The 23,035-nt window shown below is 40.9% G+C and overlaps 1 non-coding gene across 1 annotated transcript; it reads left to right on the top strand.

Annotated features, from left to right (window-relative positions):
• The first annotated feature begins 3,804 nt into the window (after window positions 1-3,804).
• LOC126066646 (U6atac minor spliceosomal RNA) lies at window positions 3,805-3,930 on the top strand. Its single transcript, XR_007515224.1, has one exon. It is a non-coding gene; the product is annotated as a U6atac minor spliceosomal RNA (small nuclear RNA).
• The last annotated feature ends 19,105 nt before the right edge of the window (window positions 3,931-23,035 follow it).

The raw sequence follows: 23,035 nt of genomic DNA, 5'->3' as shown, positions 1-23,035 counted from the left end.
GAAGCAAGAAGGAGAGAAGGTAGGAAATGTGTGGCTGGTGTGAACCACCTGTGCTAGGCCTGAAGCAATCATGGGCTGGAGTTGTCTTAGAAAGTATCATGACAGAGGGCACCTTAGCATGGATCTCAAAGGACAGATAAGATCGGAAACTCTGGTGGCGTAGTGGTTAAGTGCTACAGCTGCTAACCAAAAGGTTGGCAGTTCAAATCCACAATGTGCTCCTTGGGAACTCTATGGGGCAGTTCTACTCTGACCTATAGGGTCGCTATGAGTCAGAATCGACTGGACAGCAACAGGTAACGAGAAGGGTAGGAAATAAATTTAAAATTGTTACTTACCTGTTACCTGTCTAATTTGTAGACATTTCTGGTACACCTGAGAACATTAAAAGGAAGACCTAAACTTTTACTCAGACGTGCATTTAAAATGAATCTGCCGTCCCTGGTAATTTACTCCGAATAGGGCATCTTCTTGGAGCCCACTGAATTCATCTGACCAGTTCCCTGACTTTCTAATTGTCTTACTTTATTCTGGAAGTCTCTCAAAAATGAGAATGCTTAATCAAACTCATCACATATGGCTCCATGTGAAAGGCAAGCTTCTGAAAAACTATTTAAATGCCTGATTAAATTTTTTTTAAATCCATAGTCACCGCAGTCTGCTACCAGCTCAGAGTAGCAGAAAGTTTAAGAATGTTTTTTACATCCTTTCTGTGAATTTTCAGACGCTTGTCTGATGGAGGTGTTCAAGCATGGCAGAGAAAAAAGTCAAGAACTAATCAAGTAAGCTGATCTCAGACTCAAATACGTTAATTTATGAGGTGTTAGCAACACGAGAATTGACCTGTGAAATAGCTGCTCATTTTATTAAGGAAAAAGGATCAAAATGCCCCAATCTTATTATAACAGAAATATGAAGTAACAGATGCCAAAGACAAATAATGACTGAAATGGGTTTTATAAGGACAGCATGAACCACTAAGTCCCCCAACCCCTTTTCATTTCAAGACTCTGTTGAAGTAGGAACTAAAATTGCAAACTGGTTTTCTCGGCCTTACCAGGTAACCACAGGCAATTGATGACTGTTTCTATTCTTCAATTTCCTCAGCTATTCAAAGAGGAAAATTCTGTTTTACTTCTTCCCCAGGGATATCTTTTGGTGTTGTTCATTTCTGTCAGCTGCTAAATATTATAGCTTTCTCCAAATGTGTGTCCATCGACCTCCAAGCAATCAATTGCAAATTCCAAGGCGCAAAAAAAAAAAAAGCACTCTAGCTTCATTTCATTTATTGGAAATCCTTAAAAGGTCATTGGAGTACATAGTCTATATCATGAATACAGTCTCTTGAGATTTGGAATTCATCATGGAGTTTTCTGTTGAACTTACTTTGTTTGAAATGAAACAAACAAACAAAAAATGAATATTTCATTGAGGATGGGAATTTTAAAATCCTGCTACCTTTGTAAGCCTTTCCCGTCCAGCTACCTAAAAGTGATGTCTCTTTTCTTGAAATTCTCCAGCAATTATGCAATTACGACTTGTATTCTTCATTTGTTAATTTACCTTATACTGCTTATAGTTCATCTCTTTTTTTGCATTTAAGTGTTATTTGAATATTTTATTGTCACGTTTCTCCACACGTTGAAATCATTTAAACAGATTTTTAAGCTTGATAAGATGAAAGATTAGGAATTAAATATCAATAAGCCCCACCCCCAGACTCAGGCACTCAGAGCAGTATCTGGCACACTGTGGTCCCTTATGATAATTTATCGACTAGATTTTCTTGCTCTCAGGTAAATGATTGGAGAGAAGTACAATAGCTGTGTAATACTAGGCATAGATACTAATGCCCAAGCAACTAAATCTTTTAAAATATATCCACTCAGGCCTGAACAATTCAATTTATAAAGATAATCATAGTCTGCACACAACAGAAGATACAAAAGCTATGCCTTGAAGAGCAGAGTTATGTCAAGGGCCAAGTGTGGACTTTGATCCCGGAGAAACTTGGGTGCAAATCTCTGGTCCACCACTTATTGCCTCTGTGACTTTGTGCAAGTTACAAAAGCTCTGTATAAGGCTCCATTGCCTCGTCTTTACAAAGGAGATAATAATATCTCCTTCAAAAATTACTGTGAGAACTGAAACAGAACACACTTAATGGGCCTGGTACAAGACAAGAAGCTCAAGAAGCAATTCACAGATATTAGGTTCCTCACTGGACCCTAACAGGTCATGCCTAGCTAGATGGTCTCAGAAACTGGGCAGACCTTGTGACTAGAATATATTTTTGTTTAATCTTTACGTTTTAGGAAACTCAGGACCAGATTTTCACCCTAATTTATTAGGTAAACAAGCTTGGCTACATGCATGTCCGTAACCTGACTCCTCCAGAACTCATCTTACTTGTCTATTTTGTTTTACTCTCATCCAGGGTTTTTTTTCTGTTTGTGTTCTTTTATTATATTTATGTGTTTGTTCAGCTACAAAATGTTTAAGTTGTCTTAAATACATGAACAAGATAAATTAGCTAAATGTTGGACATTGACTAATCTCTGAAAGGATTATCCAGTTCAATTACTATTATTTTTTGTTTTTTTTAAGTCAATAAGCAAGAGAAGAAAAGAAGTTAAAAACAAAAAAAATTGATTTTTTTTTTCATTATTGTGCTATTAGGAGTCCCCCTGCAAAAAAAAAAAAAAAAAAAAAACCATTGCCATCAAGTCAATCCCAAGTCACAGCAAGGCAGAGTAGAACTGCCCCACAGGGTTCCTAAGTAGCGGTGGGTGGATTTGAACTGCCGACCTTTTGGTTAGCAGCCGAGCTCTTAATCACTGCACCACCAGGGCTCCATTAGGAGCCTCAGGGCAGCACGAATGGTTAAGCTCCCAACTACTAGTTGAAAGGTTGGCTGCTCCAATCAACCCAGAGGCAGCGCAGAGGACAGACATGGCCATCTGCTTCTGAAAGGTCATAGCCTTGTAAGCACTGTGAAGCAGTTCTACTCTGACACACGGGGTCGCCACGAGTCAGAATGGACTGGGCAGCAACTAACAACAGCATTGTGCCATTAAATAGAAAAACCTATAGATCTAGCAGTGCCATATGGAAGAAAATGTTTTCATTTACTAAATTAAAAAGGATCTTACAAAAGCATTGCTACGGTATGGGGAGAAGAGCTGCGGAGAACTAGGAAATAGCTATACAGGTTTTCTCTAGTCCTCCTTGTATGACCCATTTTCCACTAATATCTTGATTTTCTCCTTTCAATGAGTTTAACAGGAAACAACAACTCCTGAAAAACCTGAGATTTTCATCTTGGCCCTATCACTATGAATTCTCTGAACTGCTTGGACCATACAATTTTGTACACATGGGAATATCCCAAGTCACAAGGGTTGAAATTCTGACCTAAGCCTCTTCCTTCACAGAAGATATACCACTGCACCTGGTCTATGAATTAATGCTTTTGTAGCCCCTGCCCCTAAACACGTTAACTCTTGAAATTGTGACTGAGTCATTTCTTCAGGACTTTCTCAGCAAAACGCTGACCCTAACAGATCTGCTTTCCATAATCTGGATATGATTACCGTAACATTTCCAGGGTGAAATGCCAAATGCTCAGAACTGTTAAAGATAGTGTAAATGACCAAGCAGACATACAGAAAAGGTTATCAGGTCTAAAAGTCATCAACAGGGACTATTTCACAATTAACTCTTGCATTTCCTCAGCCCCACATGCTTATCTGGGTCAGCTTCTTTAATAAATTTTATTGTCTGTTGATGTAAAAAGTAATCACGGTGTTATTTGAGAGGAGAGAAGATTTGTACTACACTTGACATAGTAAAAGAGGCCCCAGTGACCTGTACGGATAAGGCATTGCAAACTACTATGTGTTCTAAGAGTCGCGTGAACTTCTATTTGTTGATATCGGTGGTTGGGTACAGTTTGTGAAAATTTATCAAACTATGTAATTATGTGTTTATACTTTTGATAGGGAACTTTGGTGGTTCAGTGGTAGAATTCGCCCTTCATACAAGGAGATCTGGGTTCAGTCCAGGTCAAGGAACCTCGTGAGCAGCTACCACCCATCTGTCAGTGGAGGCTTGCATGTTGCTATGATGCTGAACAGGTTTCAAAAGAAACTTCCAGACTAAGACAGGCTATGAAGAAAGGTCTGGCAATCTACAGAAAATCAGCCAATGAAAACCCTATAGATCACAATGGTCCAATCCACAACTGATCGTGGGGATGGAGCAGGACCAGGTAGTGTTTCATTCCATTGTGCACGGGGTCACCATGAGTCGGGGCAGCTAACTCCAACCCGATGGCAGTTAATGACAACAACATACTTTTTACATGCAAATTACACACCATTAAAAAGTATTCTTTCAAAAAATCTTTTTTTAATGAGTGATGTTTCATACGTGGCTTTACAGTGACTTTTTCTCCAACACATTTGACTTCACCAAGATGTGATATTTTGAAGGTTTATCATCCATTTAAGTTCATAGATGTTCAAATAGGCTAGAGCTATAACTGCTTTATGCACAAATCATTCTGAGGGGTGTATTGAATCCTATGTTGTGAAATACAAATGGAATCCATTACCGGGAGTAATGACGCAGTATATGGTTCATTTAGGCGTCTTGTCTCTCCTCCTTTCTGCTTTCCATCTTTCAACCATTCTCCAATTCGTACATGCTCTTCCAGAAAGTGGGCAAGAGAAGGAAAAGGGGGGTCCAAGCCATCTATACTTTGTTCTTATAATGGATACGCCAAAAGACTCTTTTTATAAAGGAGGTAAAATGTATTTCCCAAAGGGTGATTATCCATGATTCATTCCAATGCTCACTCATTTGTGTGACACTTCAGAAGTATTTGTAAACAAAATGTTGACAGCTCTACAGCATTTATTAATAATGACTTCATATTTCATGTGTCAGATGCCCAGTCAGTTATTCTGTGTTTTCCTTTATCCTACTCTGAATGTTGTACCAAATAACTTCCCTCTTGCTTTGTGCTTCTCTTTCTGCTCCAGAAATGATACAGCAGGGTTAATCAATTCTTACCCTGATATTCATTCATTTACAATTTGAATTCCCAGATTTCATCCCCTGGGGCACCTGCGATACGTCCCACGTGCTTCTCTTAATCTGTATGGGTTAAGAGATAGACACATATCAGTCTGAAGTGGTCGTATATATATATTTTTTCTAGCCAAGGAATTCTGTCTATGTACAATTCAGGTCTATTTATAAGAGATTTACATAAAAATGGCAATGCAATCAGTTGAAGTCTGTGTGTGTGTGTGAGAGACAGACAGACAGACAGACAGACACACCGCAAACAGTGAACCTCTGCTTTTTGAAGACCGACCACCACTTCAGTTGCTGTCAAGTCACTTCTGACTCAGGGTGACCCCACGTGTGTCCCAGCAGAATTGTGCCCCATAGGGTTGTCGATGGCTGATTTTTCAGAAGTAGATTGCCAGGACGTTCTTCCAGGGCACCCGTGGGTGGAGTCTAACCCCAGCCTTTCAGTTAGCAGCAGAGCGTGTTAACAATTTGACCCATCCAAGGACTCCCAAAGCCTACAAAATTCCCGTTCGGAAACTATAATTTTGCAGACCATCTTTCCTGATAGTCAACAAAAACAAATTACTTGCCTATAAATCCTTTCATACCTAAAACACTTTTACGCATTTGATCAACACAACCACTGCCTCAGTGTGGGTGAACACTCACTAGCCCATCAATTCCGCAGGAAAGAAACTTTTCAGTAACTCCATTTTAAAAACACAGTTACCATGGGAAGCACTGCTAGGAGTACAAAGCCAAGAACAATGGACGTGTCAAAATCATACTTGGCTGAAAATGAATAAAGGTACCCAGAAGCCTGTTTAAACAATTCCACTGAGCACTTTGTCTGATTTTTTTTTTTTTTAATCCAGCAAGTGACATAGAGTAAAAGGCTCAGACTAGACAGTTTGTTAGGACTTTCAGAACAATATTTCCCAAGTAGAAGTGTGTTTCTCTTTCTTAAGATGCACAGTTAGGGACATACGCCAACTCAAAAGATTAGACAGGAACCTCAGGGTGCAGTGAGTTTATGTTGATGGGGAAGGAAAATCTCAGGAAAGAAGGGTGAGAAAAGTTGTCACTGAATTGTACATGTTGAAATGGTGTATGTTTCGCTGTGTATATTATCAACAACAACAAAATAAAATTCAAAAACAAGAACATGTTAATAGATTATAAGTTAGTTACCAACACATTGACCTGTAGTTCGAAATTATCTAGTTTCAATCCACTCATGCCATATTGGCAGGTTATTGATCCTCCATCTCAGATTATTCTTCAGATCAATAACATAAAATCCAGCTCTTATTTTTTGCAGGCAGTTTTGTGATATATAAAAGTTCTATTTTAGAGCATGACCCAAGCCTTTACCAACTTTATATAATGTTATTTTTCACACAAAGTGTCATCTATTGCATGAAAATTTAAAATTTTGATCAATTACTTATGAGATTATCAGATTTCAAGTATTAATGCACTAAATTAAAGGTCATAACTTTGTCAACATAAAGTGCCTTTCACGTACTTGATTAATTAAAAAAACAGGCTATTTGAGACTTAATTTTTTCACTAGCGTCCCAGTGTTAGGTTGTGTTATCCATACCACAGACATGATAGATATTCTTAATCAGCAGTACTAGAGTTTTCATTAGGTACTCATTAAACTTCTGCATCTTAGGGTAACCTTGAGAAGCGAATTAGCCACTAATGAGTATATGCTTTCATTGTATTACTCTTATTAATGATAATGGAATTTATATGCATGCAGTAAACAAAGAAAGTATGGATAAACTGTAAAAATAATAGTGATTAGAATTCTGTATGTCAATACCAAACTAAAAGATATTTATTGATTTGTTAGCAAAATTAACATAAAGGCATATACCTGATTAAAAGTAGTTGAAAAAAAAAGTTTAGACACTTAAAAATACTTAAATGTTTAGCAATAAAGAGGTAAGATAAATGAGTAAAAATCCAGATTTTTCAACACAAGAACAACTTTTTAGAAAAAAGCAATGGTTTGGGATTCTGTAAGACGTCACAGTCAAGTTTCATAACATATTTAGTTAGCAATGCAGTTGGAAAATTGATAAACTTCTAATGCTCCCCCTCCTCTCTGTTTGTTTATTGTTGTTATTGTTTTTCTTATTTAAAATATGCCTATGCTCAAAAATTCTTTGTTATGGGGAAAGGCATTAGATAGGTCAAATAAAACCATCAATCAGGAGTAATAACAGTCTGCCTATTTATTTCCTTTTGATTCTGAATACAATTTACCTAAACTAACCATTCAGTTCTCAACCCATCATAGTGATGGCACAGGACTGAGCCTTCTCTTGTTCCATTGTGCATGAGGTCACCATGAGTTGGGGGCCAGATCAAAGGGAGCTAACAAAAGCAACATCTAAATAAATGAGTACCCAAACAACTTTTCAAGCTGATCTGCAAGTGAGATTTCAAAAAGCTTCTGATGGAACTACTCATGACTATTACTCTCTTCCAGGAATTTTTTTCTCCTGATTATCTAAAGTGCCCTGATGTACTGAAATTCTATTTCTTCTTGAATCCTTTTTGGAGATGAAGAAAATAAGGTCACCATCTTGGGATAAAAACTAGATCAAACCCAGTGCCGTCAAGTAGATTCCAACTCATAGCAACCCTATAGGACAGAGTAGAACTGCCCATAGGGTTTCCAAGAAGCAGCTGTGGATTGGAACTGCTGACGTTTTGATTAGCAGCCAAGGTCTTAACCACTGTGCCATCAGGGCTCCTATCTTGGAACAATAGAAGCTTAAATACGGAAGAGGCTGAAGAGATTATCCAACTAGCAATTCTTCTTGTACACTGCTAGCATTGGGAAGCTTGGACTACAAAAGGCCCCCCATTCCAATTATTAAAACATTCTCACTGAATTACCTGAAGTCGACTCTTTGGGTAATTTTTGTCCAAAGAACCTAACTCTGAAAGCTTAACAGAATGAGCTTAATTCCCCTTCTGCATAACAGACCTTAAATACATGAAGACTTGTTTCTGTGCTGATGTCTCTTTTGCCCACTGAACTTTAGCAGTAACTTCAACCGTTGCTTATATAAGAGGATTCATTACCCACTGACCTCTCTGGACAGATGTTGGGGAGATGTTCTCCAGCTCCAATAAGGCACCTAGAATTAATCACAAATCTCCTGGTGTGGATTTAGTAGTGCTGAGGGCAGAGAGCTTATTACCTTCCGTGAACTGGATACCATTCTTCTATTAATGTAGCCCAGGATTGCATTAGATCTTTTGTCAGCCTGCTCACCTTGCATAACCCTCCATATCCATGGCTATATTACCAGGCAGGAATTGAGAGGAACTTTAACAGACCATCAAATCTGCCCCCCTGATCCCTTGATCAAATAAAAGCAGCACTTTTATAGCAGGCTATCTGGAAACCTATAATAATGGGTCATTAAAAACACTGTACTTTTTGAGCCATTGAAAAGAATGTCTGAATATCCCTCTATTTGTTCCTCTACTCACAAATTCAGTATTTACTATTCACAACAACCATGAGTCTTTCTCTGGACAGAAAGTTGAAGATCACATCCCTGGCTCTCCTCTTCCTAGTTCCCAGGTTTGTCAGATAAGCAAATCAATATAAAATACTGTCTGTCACATAAAGCACTGTGTGTCCACTACTATGGAGCCCTGGTGGTGCAGTGATTAAGAGCTCAGCTGCTAACCAAAAGGTTGGTAGTTTGAATTCACCAGCCACTTCTTGAAAACCTTATGGGGCAGTTCTACTCTGTTCTATAGGGTTCTATCAGTCGGAGTCAATTCAATGGCAACAGGTGTGGTTTGTTGTTGTTGTTTTTTGGTCGAGCACCATGACAAAGGTTTGTAAAGGCAATGTGTACAGCACAGAGGAGAAGCACCCAACTCAGCCTGGGGCAGACAAGGGCACACAGAGGCACCACAGAGAATCCCAGCCTGGGTTGGGTCTCAGAAAAGGAAAAGTGAAGGTTTTCCTGGCTCCTTCATGGATCCTCTAGCTCCCTGTCTTCAATGTCTTGGTGCGAAAAATCAAATGACTAAAAGGAAATAATAACACAAATTAAAATAAATTTAAATTTATTGATTAATCAATAGATTCCTTGGAAATAAAAAGTATTTCAGCCAGGTGCCAGTCATGGAGATGAAAGTTCGATATATCCTGAGAGCGCTGAGTAGTTTGGTCAAAGTTATCAAAGGGAGAAGAAACGGGATAAGAGACTTAGGTAGGGAAGGAGAGAAAGAGGACAAGAGGTAACTAGGTACAGAAGGCCCAGGTGGTGCTATTGCAAGAGTCCAGGCAGGAAAGAGAGAAGGGAAGGAAAGATGGGGACAGATTTGAAAGATACCTAGGACTATACAGACGTGAGAAGTAAGGGATATTGTTGTGTTTTCAGTTGCTGTCAAGTAAGCACCAATTCACGGTGACCTTATGTATAACAAAGAAACGTTGCCCACCCCTACACCATCTTCGTGGTCATTGATATGTTTGAGTCCACCGTTGTGACGATTGTGTCAATCCATCTCATGGAAGGTTTCCCTTATTTTCACTGACCCTCTACCAAACATGATGTCCTTTTATAGAGACTGATCTTTCCTGATGATGTGTTCAAAGTAAGCAAGCTGAAATCTCACCATTCTCACCTCTAACAGCATTCTGGTTGTATTTCTTCTAAGACTGATTTGTTCTCCTGGCAATCCATGGTATATTCAATATCCTTTGCCAGCACTATAATTCAAATGCACCATGAATTGGTCTAAGTATAGATTTGGGGGTCAACAGAGGACATGAGGCCGAACCCATTGGTGTGGATGATATTGTCCAGTAACTGTGCATGATGTGAAGAGAAAAATGCTAAACAACAAGCCCTAGAGAGCAAGGACTAAGGGGCTGCCTAAGGAAGAGAAGCTTACAAACAAGACTTCAAAGAACAGCTAGAGAAGTTACTTCTGCACAAGATGGAAGTGACTGAATATATTTGTATGCCAAGAAATGAAGCGCAGCTGAGTAGAAGTTGAAAAAATGGGAAGAAGAGAATAATGGGTCAAGCTTTTTATATTTCTGAAAATTCTGTTACTTCACAAACTTTAACTATAAAATGTGAACTTTATTTCCAAAGAATACATTTTTCTAAGAAGTCAGTTAAAAGGTATTTTAATTACTAATCACTTTATCATTTCACATTTTTGTCATATTCGAGATTCCCACTCGGCTACCCCTCAGTGCAAAAATTTCCCTCTAAGGCCTTCTGGAAAAGCTGAGGTAGAAGAGGAGGCGGGTCCAGGTATGGGACCCCGATGTGGAGTTTGGATTTTATTCTCCATGAAGTAGGAAGCTCTGAACTATTAATGTTCAGTATCTCTGAACTGCAATGTCCAGGTTTTACCAGTAGGTGCTGATGTCCAACAAGACACCTTCTTAAAGACTTCAGTTATAAAGAACCTCAGGGAAGTGGATTACTCAGAGAGCTGATGGTTTACTAATTTATGCAACCAACCTATTCCCCATACACCCCTTTTTAATGGACTCTTCCCCAAAAACCTGTTTACAGACCTTCTGTTCCCTGAAATCCCAAAGTCCATTCTGATCTCAAGGGCTTTGCATGTAAAGTCCTTCTACCCAGAACACCCTTCCTTCCAGTCTTCATATGTTTGGTTTCTTCTCTCCATTCCGGTCTTTGCTTATTAAAGGTGGCCACTGTCAACGGCCTTCACTAACCATCGTACTTGTGGTAGAATTTCCGACCGCCAACCCTGACGGTAAGTTGGTTTCTATCACAATCTCCTCTTATCTTTCCTTCATATCAATTTTTGCTCTTATAAATTAATCTTTTTTTATTTCTTTTTTACATTGTTATCTGCTTCCCTCCACTAAAATATAAATTCAATGAGACATAGTAGTTAAGTGCTACGGCTGCTAACCAAAAGGTCAGCAGTTCAAATACACCAGGCGTTCCTTGGAAACTGTAGGGCAGTTCTACTCTGTCCTATAGGGTCACTATGAGTTGGAGTCGACTCGACAGCAATGAGTTTTGGGTTTTATTGTTTTTTTCACTGCTGGATCCCTCCGTGCCTAGCACATAGTAAGTGTTTAATAAGTAATAAACCAACAAGGAACCAGGGATAAATACTACCCGGCTACGATTTGGGGATTTCTGATTAATTTAAGGAGCCCTGGGGTGGCTCATTGGCTAACAGCTCAGCAGCTAGCCAAAAGATTGGCAGTTTGAATCCACCACCCACTCCTTGGAAACCCTATGGGGCAGTTGGAAACCCTCTGTCTTATAGGGATGCTATGAGTTGGAATTAACTGGACAGCAGTGGGTTTTTGGTTTTTGGATTAATTTATACAACATGCATGGGGATAACAGTTCACCCCCCGTAAATGCTAAAAATGTCTAGACCTAGCTGAGATGTATGAAAACCTCTGATTTAAAGTTGTAAAGATAGACTTGGAGCCCAAAGAAATTTATTTGAACGTGGAATCTGTCTGCAAGGGTGTAAACCTGTTACACGTGACCTCTCCCGGCGAAATGAAATCTTATTTTTTAAGCATTTTAAGTACCGGCAATTCTTGTTTTGTAGTAAGGGTGAGTAAAGAACATTAGAACAGAGAAATTAGAACAGAGTCTAATTTCATCTTTAAGCTAGGGAAACAAACTTTGTGGCAATAATCCAAAGTAGAAATGTAAGGAAAGGACCCAGGGAAGTTTTAAAACTTCCAATTGCCCACCGGCACAAGTAAGCACCTAATTGGCTATGAGTTGCCACCCACTGTTATGACCCCAGTATGCCTCCAGGCCACCAACTGAGAAATAAAAGACACTGAGGGGATCTAGCGGCCAGCTGAGAATAGTTCAGTCCTTTTTGTCTTAGCAAGGTTGTTAGGATCCTTAAGGTTTCCTAAACCTGGAAGCTCCCCCAGGTTAGTTGTGCAAGAGTGCAAGACCCTCCCTGCCTGTATTGCCATGGTGATTAGTGCACTTAGATAAGAATGCAAGGGCCTGAGCACTTGTCTTAGAGAGACAGAGAGTGGAGAGCAGATGGGTGCTGACAAGGCTTATGAGGACAGTATGAGCTTTACAGAGGAAAGGAGCTGGCGATAATCACTCAGGCCTCCAGCAAGGGAGGAAAGAGAGCATGGGGATTCAATCTGGGCCCAACAAGCTGTACCACCAGAGCTGCAGTAAAAAGGATTGTGAGATTTCTCAACCCGGCTCCATCAGGGTTCACTGCTGTGCCAAGCTGCAACGTCACAGCCCCTGCAGAGACTGTGGAGCTCAAGGACTGGACAGCTGGCTCCAGGGCTACATGTCGCTACCCTGTTTCTTAGCTGCAGACCTCAGGGAGTTACACAACCTTTTGGAACTCAGCTTTCTCATCTGTAAATTTGGGCTCATGGTTGCTATTTTCTCATAGGGTTGCCGGGAGAATTAAATAAGATTAATAAGCTACAGTAGGGGCTCAAGAAGACAGCTGTTATTATCATTACACAAAATAGCTAAAACCGTTAAGCTTCTTTCCAGCCTGTTTTCTATAGTTCTTCTGCCTCCTCTATCTCTCAGCAGGTCTGCTTTCTGCCACTCTTTTCTTTCCACCACACTCAATACTGGTTATCTACGTAGGACTCAAGGAGCCCTGGTGGCACAGTGGTTAAAGCCCTCAGTTGCTAATGGAAAGGTCAGCGGTTTGAACTCACCAGGCACTCCGTGGGAGAAAGATATGGCAGTCTGCTTCCGTAAAGATTCCAAAAACCAAATGAAACCCACTGCCGTGGAGTCAATTCCGACTCATAGTGACCCTATAGGACAGAGTAGAACTGCCTGATAGAGTTTCCAAGGAACGCCTGGTGGATTTGAACTGCTGACCTCTTGGTTAGCAGCCGTAGCACTTAACCACTATGCCACCGGGGTTTCCCTATAAAGATTAAAAAAAAAAAATTTTTTTTTTTTTTTAAAGATTACAATCTTGGAAATCCTATAGGACAGTTCACTCTGTCCTAAAGGGCTGCTCTAAGTTGGAATCCACTGATGGGCAACAGATTTGGTTTTATACAGGACCAAGCCAAAGAAACTAAACCCAAGAAACCAAACCCACTGCCATTGAGTCGATTCTGACTCATAGTGACCATATAGTACAGAGTAGAAGTACACCATAAGGGTTTCCAAGGAAGAGCTGGAGGATTCTAACTGCCAACTTTTTGGTTAGCACTTTGTTCTTAACCACTGCACCACCAAATTTAGGCCCCAGTAACTCTCAAAATTAGAGTACCTGGGTAGTGCAAACAGTTAACGTGCCTGGCTACCAACTGAAAAGTTGGAGGTTCAAGTCAACTAGGGAAGTCCTAGGTGAATGGCCTGGAGATCAACTTCTGAAAAATCACCCATTGGAAACCCTATGGAGCACAGTTCTAATCTGACACTCTTGGGGTCGCTAGGAATCAGAGTCAGCAGCAACTGTTTTAATTCTCAAAATTAAAAACAAATTTACTCTTTATTATTTATTCAATATCTCTCTTTCCTTTTACACTGTAAGCTCCGTGAAGGCAAGTGAAGTCTGTTTTATTCACTTTATATACTCAAAGCCTAACTTGGGGACAGTCATAGAGGAACTTTGGGTTTAAGAAGGCGTCTATTTTACGACTGACTTGTTCAGTATTTGTTGAATGTTGTTGACTGAGTGACTAGAAATCAAATCATCATGGCCATCATCATGGTGATAAACAAAGAACAAATGAGTTATGAGTGAGGGTCTGTGAGCTCCTTTACGAGAAACTTGCATGAGTTTTTGTATGAGAACTTTTAAATGCCTTCTCTCAGAGGCTTCTTACTTATGAGTGGGTCAGTAGAAAGGCCTTTGAAGAAACACTAACTTGGGGAAAGCTATTTACCAACAACTTTTGGGATCTTGAAGTTGATACTGTGAACCTCAATTCCTTCATCTATAAAATGGAAATAACCAAACCGAACCAGTTGCCACTGAGTCGATTCTGACTCATAGCGACCCTATAGGACAGGGCTGAGCTGCCCCACAGGGTTTCCAAGGCTTTAATCCTTACAGAAGCAGATTGCCACATCTTTCTCCCTCAGGGTGGCTGGTGAGTTAGCAGTCGAGCTCTTAACCACTTTGCCACCATGGTTCCTGGAAGGCAAAAAAAAAAAAAAAAAAACTCAAACCTGTTGCTGTGCAGTCAATTCCGACACACAGCAACACTATAGGACAGAGTAGAACTACCCCACACGGCTTCCAAGGAGCAGCTGGTAGATTCAAACTGCCAACCTTTTGGTTAGCAGCTGAGCTTTTAACCACTTTGCCACCAGGGCTCCAAAATGGAAATAATGATAGCTAACACACACAAGAATACTGTGAAGACCTGTAGTGACTTTATAGGTCAGAGCAGAACTACCCTCGTAGGGTTTCCAAGGAGTGGCTAGTGGATTTGAACCACTGACCTTTTGATTAGCAGCTGAGCTCTTAACCACCATGTCACCAGGGCTCCAAATGTTATATAGAAATAAATTTCAAATGTATTTTTAAGCAAGAGTAAACATTTTTTAAATGAATGTGATGGAAAAATCCCAAGAAGTAAAAGGAATCAAGTGGAACTTTGGGGGTGGGTAGGGGGTGAGTGGAATTTGCCTGCCTGATCTTTGAAGTGTTTCCTGGAAAACCTCATCGGAAGTTGCAGCTCAGTGGACCACAGCTTAAAAACTACTGGCACTTCAACTCTTACACACTGTCTTAGCTTCCTAGTGTTGACGTGACAGAAATAACCATAAATGGGTGGCTTTACAGCACAGAAATTTATTTTGTCATAGTTCTAGAGCCCAGAAGTTGAAGTCAAGGCATCAGCTAGGGGAGGGTCCTTCTTTGTCAGTATCCCCAGGAGTTTCTAGGTGCTCCTTGGCATTCCTTGGCATCAGTCTTGCCTCATGTGTATCTCTGTGTCCATTCTGCTCTTTTCATAACTCAGAAGTGATTAGGTTTAGGACCCACCTACTCAGATATGACCTAATTAACATAACAAAAAACACACTTCCCAAACAGAACAACATCCACAGGTATAGGGGCAAGACTTCAATATATATATTGAGGGGGACCCAATTTAATCTATAACACTTAAAAGAGAAACAGGGAACTAGGAGTAAAAAGAAGGGGACAATGTTGACATATCACGGGGTCGGCAACCAGTGTCACAAAATAATTTATATATTAACTGTTTAGTGAGAAACTAATTTGCTCTGTAAACTTTCACCTAAATCGCAACTAAAAAAAAAAAGAGAGAGAGAACATAGTAGATTTGCATTACTTCTTTCTTCTCTTGCTTTTCTTTATTCCAGTTAGCTGAGGTTGCTTGATAAATAAGTTATAGATCAAGTGGCAGGAGAAGGGGAGGGATGAAGGAATGTGTGAATTTCCTCTAACGCAAAATTCAAGTTCTAATCTTAAAAAACAAAACCAAACCCGTTGCCGTTGAGTTGATTCTGACTCATAGCAACGCTATAGGACAGAGTAGAACTGCCCCGTAGGGTTTCCAAGGAGCAACTGGTGGATTGAGAACTGTCAACCTTTTGGTTAGCAGCCGTAGCTCTTAACCACTACACCACCGGGGTTTCCGTTCTAATCTTAGGACCAAATAAATTAGCATCTGCGTTTGCAGTTCCCCAAGTTTAAATTGTTGATACTTCAATCATTAAACGTAAACTTTAGGCATGAAAGGAACAGCAGTTGCACAGTGCCATTTCACATCATCTTAACTAAAATGACAGATAAAAATGAGTCCTACCCAGGGATAAAGCAAGAATCATTATTTGATAACATCAAGAGTATATTATTGGCACAGGGCCATTTCCAGGACAAGCAGCCAGCAAAAAATAGGATGACAGCTACACATTGACTACGAAACTCACAGGTGTCAGCCAATTCTTTTTTTTTTTTTTTTAAGCTCCCCTCCATTGTAGGAGGAATCCCTGGGTGGTGCAAACGGTTAACGTGCTCAACTGCCAGCTGAAAGGCTGGAGGTTGGAATCCACCCACCGGTGCCTCAGAAGAAAGGCCTGGTGACTTAAAAAAAAAAAAAGAATCAGCCATTGAAAACCTTGTGGAGCACAGTTCCCTTCTGACACATATGGGGGTGCCACGAGTTGGAATTTGACTCCAAGGCAACTTTTTTTTTTTTTGTCCGTTGTAGGAGAAAGGGGGAGAGTTGACTGTTTGCCCTTTCCAGCAGCTGAACCCTGCCCCATAGTTGGCATGTTTTTGCTTCTTTCTTCCTCAGACATAGACCATTCAGTTCCGTCTGAGGCTTAAGGAGCTCCATCTGCCGTGACTTCCTCGACCTCCAGAACAAACGGTTCAGTTCCATATGCACCCAGGGCACCATATATTAACCTCTGCATTTTTTGGTCTTTCAATTTAGTTGATGGCCTTTGCTTCCCACTTAATGGAGCCTTTCACTCTGCCAGTGTGCCTTGCTTTATCTATTTTTTATACCAAAGGGTAGCCCATGGAGTCAACTTGGTAGGTGACCTGTACAGTCCAGCAAGAGCATCAAGATGTCTCCCCCGGCCATCCCAGCTCATCAGAAGTCTTCTTAGCACCCCACAGAGAACTACTCCACTAGAATGTTGACCATTCAACATTGGAGGAAGTTTCCTGGGCACGCAGCAAAATCCTGTCCAGGAAGGCAAAATACCTGGCCTGAACAAAAGCTCAAAAAATTACCTGGAACTCTGTCAGTGTCTCTTATCCAAAACTGTCCAGTCCCCATGGGAAGACATCCAAGATTTATAACCAAGAAATTTACATAATCTTTTGATAATTTCCAAGTCAGAGAAAAAAGTGGGCATGAAGCCAGGTTTGGGTCTAGCCTAACAGTGCTACTCAACCACAAGTTTAATTTCGAGGAATAAGCAAGTGATTATACGTCATTTTCTAAGGTTACTTTGGAAAGGGTGCAGCAGAATGTCATTAGTCCCCACCATTCCTTTTTATTCCGGCCAAACACGAACTTGAACAAACCAACCCTTCTCTTAGCAAGGCAGGTCTTTAAAAGAACTTGATTGCTGTTTAATGCCCCCCAGTTCGCTTTTATCAGGAAAGCAAAGCAACTAGCTGGGGTCAGCCTCTTTCCCCACAGGCTCTTCAGACTGTTTGCTACAAAGAGCAAGGCCCCCATGGAGTCAGCATGCTGTACAGGAGACAGAGGGAAAATTGTCCGGTAACAACCAAGGGGATTCTAGGGCCTCAATCAGCCTCACGATATGAGGAGATCAACACCACTTCAGAGGGACTAAATGGGAGGGTTGGGGTCAGCCTTCTTCAAAAGTGCTGCCTGTGCCCTGGGAGTCAATTGTCAAGCATCGCCTGTGCTTCTTTGTTATTATTCTTGCCAAGAACAAAGAACAGTGTGGGAGAAAATCAGAAAACGGGTGAAAGGGGATGAAGGGACAAATCTGGAAGAAGTGCCCTGAGTGATAAAGGTAACAGGAACAAAATGCACCCAGGTATTTGAAGTTAGTGGTAGGGCGAGGAGAAGGCGGGCTCTCCTCCCCCATAAAATGCCCCTGTTCTCAGGCACATGGCAGTAGGGGTAACCTGGAGACCTTATTTCACTCTGCTCAGGTAATTGAACAAAGGGTAAGGCAACCGATTCAAGCAAGAACCGTCAGAGTCCCTGCCAGAGGTTGGGAATTTGGAAGAAAGAGAGAGAAATCCACTGTTTCAGAACGTCAACATGGGTGGCACATACGTATAGCAATAGCTAACCGACACTTTTGTAAGCACTTTAAGTACAGGATCTGTTGAGGTAGGGTCAGGAGCATTTTCCACCCACCAAGCATGAAAGCAGAGGAAACCACACGCAGATCCACGAGAAACGAGGCAGAGGTACAGGGCTCAGGTCTCCAGATCAACAGTCTTTCTGGGCCTTGCCAGGAAACATGCCCACCCTCACAGATTGTTTAACTTCCCTTCTAATTCACAACCAGTTAGACATCTGCCTCATCACTGAACTCTAGGCAGAAACATTCATTCATTCATCCATCCATCATTCATTCAGCAATATTTGTTGAACCAAGCACCACTCTACTGTTCTACACGCTAGATAAAACTGACCAAAAAAAAAAAAAATCCTGCTTTTATAGACCTCACATTCTAGTGAGGGCAATGAAGAATAAACAAGACATTGTAGGAAGCAAATTATATAGATTATTATGGTTATGAAAAAAAAATAGTGCAGGACAAGAAGAATCAGAGGTGTTGAGAAAGGTGTTGCTATTTTAAACGGGTGGTCAAAGTAGACTTTTCTCAAATAATAAAGAATTTTAAGGAAGTGAGGAGGAGAGCCATGTAGATGTGGCAGGGCGGGGGTGGCGGTGGGGAAACATTCCAGGCAAATGAAATAGCCAGTTCAAACGCCCTGGGGTGGGAGTCTGCACAAAATGTTCAAGAAACAGCATGGAGGCCAGTGTGCCTGGGATGGAATGAGGGAGGGGAAGAGAGGTGGAGGGCTGAGGTCAGGAAGGCCAGGGGTACTGATCATGGAGGTCCCTGTGGGCCATTTTAAGGACTTTGTCTTTCACTCTGAGAGAAACAGCAGCCATTGGAGGTGTTCAGTAGGAGGGTGCCATTACATTTCAACAAAATCATTCTTTTTGCTCTGTTGAGAACACGGAACAGTGATATTAATAGAAGCAGCGAAAACAACCGTAATAAGTTGGGAAACAATAAGCTAGGAGAAATGATAGTGGCTTGGATCAGTAAAGGTAGTGAGAACTGGTCAGCTCTTAGATATACTTTGAAGGTAGAATGAAATTATTTCTTGATATTAATTTATGGGATTATTTTCACATTGTCTTCAATATACTAACCACCCATTTATTCACTTTACCTTGTTTAGCATCTTCTTTATGTACAGCCCCATGTTAAGATTTTTAAGCAACGAAAGATCATTTAAAAAAAAAAAAAAAGATCCTAGCCCCTACGGGGAGACTTGGTGGCATAGTAGTTAAGAGCTTGGCGGCTAACCAAAATGTCGGCAGTTCAAATCCACCAGCTGCTCCTTGGAAACCCTATAGGGCAGTTCTACTCTGTCTGTCCTATAGAGTTGCTATGAGTTGGAACCAGCTCGACATCACCTAACATCAACAACAACAGCCCCTAAGGAAGTTACAATCTAGTATATAGGTAAGAAAGACACTATAATTATAATATAGGGGAGGTGATTAATGTCATAAGACATATAAATCAGCATTACAAGAATTCAGAAGTGTCAGGTTCCTGCTTTTTAAGGTGCTAGATTCTCGTAATCTAGCTATGGGAGACTCCTGGAAAGAACTACCTGCACTGAAGTGTACTATAACCCTGCAGCATTTATAACATCCAAAAATAGCTCATTGAAAGAAGTCTGTAGGGCTTTTGTTTTGTTGGTTGCAAAATTATATTTGAGAGAATTATCTTTTTGTAATGGAGGCTATACTTTGGACATGTTGTCAAGAGGGACCAGTCTCTGAAGAAGGACATCATGCTTGTTAAAATACAGGGTCAGCAGAAAAAAGGAAGACCCTCAATGAGATAGATCGACACAGTGGCTGCAACAATGGGCCCAAGCATAACAAGGATTGTGAGCATGGTGCAGGACAGGGCAGTGTTTCATTCTAGGGTACATAGGGTCGCTAGGAGTCAGAACTGACTGGACGGTACCTAACAACAATGAAGGCCAAAATGTGAAGGCCAGAACCCTCTCCAGGAATGTAGGACATTTCCCTCCAGCTGATGGAAATGTTTCTGGTAGACAGGCCTCAGCTGCCAGTACTGTTCAGGAACTGCCTTGGCTGAAGGGAAAATTTCACCAAAATAGACTCCTTCTCAGGGCAGCCTGGCCCCCTTCTGCTAACTCAGGGCAGCTCTGAAGTGTCATCCCAGCTTCAGATCGCCCCATTGTTGTTCTTGTGGTTAGGTGCCATCCAATTGGCCTACAGTTCAGGGGGACCTCATGCAAAAGGAACCAAATGCTGCCCGGTCCACTGCCATCCCCATGATTGGTTGCAGATCGGACAGCAGAATTGGTTAAACCCTTCGTTGAGACTGCATCACAGCTGATTTCTCTCCTCGTCTGATCCTGCTTGCTTCCTTCCTTTCTATAGGTGACGCTCCCAAGAAAGCACCGAATTCAGCTTTCTGCACAGGAGCCTTCTCAGCTTCCTGAGAAACTTTCATGTGACTAAATTCCGTGAACTATGTAAACAGATTTCTATACTGTTTTCCCTTTTCAGTCTAGTTCCCAGATTAAAATGTGTCTTTAAATGAACTTCTATGACTTATTTTGTCAGGTAAAAAAAAAAAAAAAAAAAAAAAAAACCCTCAGTAACTCAATATCTTTCCTTTTTGCCTATAACTGCCAGGAAAATTAAAAAATCCAATTTGATAATTATAAATAAAAACACATTTCTTCTGTCTAGAAGTAGCTACTCCCTCTGATCCTGTTTTTCAATCCAATTGCCCTTCTTTCCATGTTGCTCAATTTTATATATTATTTCAAATCCCTTTGCAAGATAATTGGCAAGTAGTCTGGGAAAAGATATTGCACCAAAGGTCAATAATTTTGAGGTACTTCCAGCTGGCCGAACTAGGGCTCAGAGACCATTAATACAGAAAACACTTTGTCACTCCCATAACCTGAATAAGATTTCTGCTCCATTCTTAAAGATTGTCTAGGAGAGATACGAATCTAACTCCCAAAACCATGAGCAGTAAGGCAGATTTTTACTGAAGTTGCCTTGAAGATGCCATGAAGGTGGGGTGGCACCACAGTACGTACCAGAACATTCTAGAAACTCTCTTCATCAATCTCCTACTCTGTCGTTGACAAGCTTTAGAAACTCAAATCAAATTAATATGAGAAAATAGAGAACTTCTTTTCTCAACTACCAGAAAAGGCTAGGGGTGACCCGCTTCTATTATGGCTGAATGTAGAGACTCCAATGGTGTCGTCAGGACCATTGGTCACTTGACTCAGCTTATCTGCACTGGTTGTAGTCTCAGGCAGGCTTTTGCCGCATAGTAGCAAAGATGCCCACCAGCTACTGTAGGCTTACATTGTCATTATAGTTGTTGGCCCCAGAGAAAAGAAAACATGCTTTTTTTCCCAGTCATCCTACTAAAGATCCCAAAGTGCTCTATGATTTGCCCTATTGGTTTTATGTACCCAGCTCTGTGGTGGGGCACAGATGTATCCATCTAACTCAAACCACTTGAAAGAGGTTCACTGTAAGGAAGAGAAGTACTGTCCCAGAGGTGGGAAAGCAATCTCATACTGGGCAGACAAAAGAATTACCAAGTTGACCCCAGTCAACATATTCCTACAACTCATGGGATTTTTTCTTATGCCCTTAAAATTTTAGTCCAAGCTAGTTTTCCTCCTCCCTTCTCCTTCCTCTAGTCCAACTCATCTAAATCCTCCCCACTCCAAAGTCATACCTCCACTCCATGTATTTCCTCAACAGTTCTTTTGTTGATCACTTTGACTTCTTTCTAGTTTTCTAAAGAAGCCCTCACAGGGTAAGCATAAGAAAAGGCCAAGTTGCTAAATGAACAAAGACTCCATTTCCTTTAGCGGTAGAGAAGGACAAAAACTGTGAATAATTATGCCTTAATATGATTTGTACTTCTCAGGCCCCTGGGTCGTAGTATTTTTTGTATATATTGATATGTCCAGCAGCTTTTGCTTTATGAGTGAGGAAAGAAGTGCCTCAAGGAGCACTGAAAAGGCTGGAACAGAAGGTGTAACCTCTATTCCACTCACAATCCTGAGTCTGGCTTTGAACTTGCAGTTATGAGATTGAAGGTTAAACAACAATGGAACAGTCCTAATAGAATTTGTAAGACCTTGAGCCCAAGTGAAATAAGTTTAGGAACCAAGTAATAAACTTAGAAGGACATTCTCCCCAACCTCTGTATCTAACAAAACTCATACTTGGAGGGAAAAAAGCTTGGGAATATCTGGAGAGCCCATCTTTGGCATGGCCCTTGGTACTTTCCTGGCAGCCAGAGTGAGGCTCCTTTAAGAGGCCACATGGACATGGGCAAGAGCACACACCAAAGCCACCTAGATAAATGCAGCTGACAAACTGGATTCGAGGCCCACGTCAGGACCCAGGGAGTCTCTGGGTGACATAAATGCTTAAGCACTGGACTACTAATCAAAAAGTTGGCAGTTCAAACTCAGAGGTGCCTTGGAAGTAAGGCCTCGTGGTCTGTTTCTGAAAAATCACAGCCTTGAAAACCCTACAGAGTGTGGTTCTACTCTGCACACTTGGAGTCTGTTTTCTACGTTTCTGTAATGATCTCACTGAGAGAGGGCAGAGATGGACCTGGGATTCTGTCCACCACTGCCAGCTTCAGGCCCTAGCTACAAGTTTGAGCCGTGGCTAAGCCTTCCTCCCAAGACCTCTTGTTAAAGCTAAAAGCCTGAAGTCTAAAGATTTGGACTCTAACCACTGAATATTGTAGTTGTTAATTCTGATATCATAGTTGTAATTATTAATTCTGATTCTCCAGTTCTAAATGAGTATCATGAGGTCTTACTTGTGTGCCTCGCCAGGACTACTTTGCAATAAACTAAACGAATTTATCCCTGTCAAATCTGAGAGCTCTCTATTAATTTTCTTAGATAAAACCCTGTGCAACAGGTTTGCCATGAGTCAGAATCACCTTGACAGCAACTAACAACGGCAACAACAATAACAACCAGCTACTCCTTGGAGAGTCCCAAATATAAATGGAGGACTTTGAACAAGTTGTCAACTACTGTCATTTCAGCCAAAATCCCCCATGCTAGAATGATTTCAGAATTAGGTCTCATTTTCTAAGGGTAGAAATAATTGAGTTTCATATGTAAAGAGCTCAAAAACATTTCTAA

Source organism: Elephas maximus, chromosome 23 (assembly GCF_024166365.1).
Source record: "Elephas maximus indicus isolate mEleMax1 chromosome 23, mEleMax1 primary haplotype, whole genome shotgun sequence".
Lineage (NCBI taxonomy): Eukaryota > Metazoa > Chordata > Mammalia > Proboscidea > Elephantidae > Elephas > Elephas maximus.
Note: the sequence above shows the minus strand (reverse complement) of the source record. Positions and strands in the feature narration are given on the sequence as shown.